This window comes from Fibroporia radiculosa, assembly GCF_000313525.1.
Source record: "Fibroporia radiculosa TFFH 294 genomic supercontigs, scaffold21407, whole genome shotgun sequence".
In the NCBI taxonomy this organism is placed as follows: Eukaryota; Fungi; Basidiomycota; class Agaricomycetes; order Polyporales; family Fibroporiaceae; genus Fibroporia; species Fibroporia radiculosa.
In genome coordinates, this window is record NW_012133021.1 from 2053 (window position 1) to 2589 (window position 537).

Sequence of the window (537 nt, forward strand, 5' to 3'; positions counted from 1 at the left end):
ATGCTGCGTACACACCGTCGTGAGTCGCAATTTACCATGAGCTGGGTGACTGAGAACGTCTCCCTGTCCTCTACTGGCCAGACAATGTTCAATGATGAGGCGATTGTGACAGGGTGGCTCTGGTCTCACTTTCGATGCGTCTGGTCATGTGAGTGCATGGATTCATCGTGGCGTGGAAGTAAGTTCAGTATGATTAAGTTCGATAAGCATGCCGTCCCAACACGCCGTATTGGACCACATAGCTGTAGGGGCTGTGAGCGCACAGCCTGCAAAGACGGCTATAATAGCTTATCCGGGTCGAGGGAGTGAGGTTGTATATGTTGTCCACTCACTTCCCAGTCATGGTAACTCTCCCTATGGACGTCGCTATAGCATGTAGCTCAGAAGACATCCATTCCATGGCAGACAGAGACGAGTTGGAGGACGTTGCTACAATTGGAGCAGGTGAGTAGCCCCTCTCTGCTGCGCGTAGGTTTGTTGAGTGGACTGCAGAGCAGAACGTGCGACGGTCGTGCTGGGACGTATCCATCACCGAGC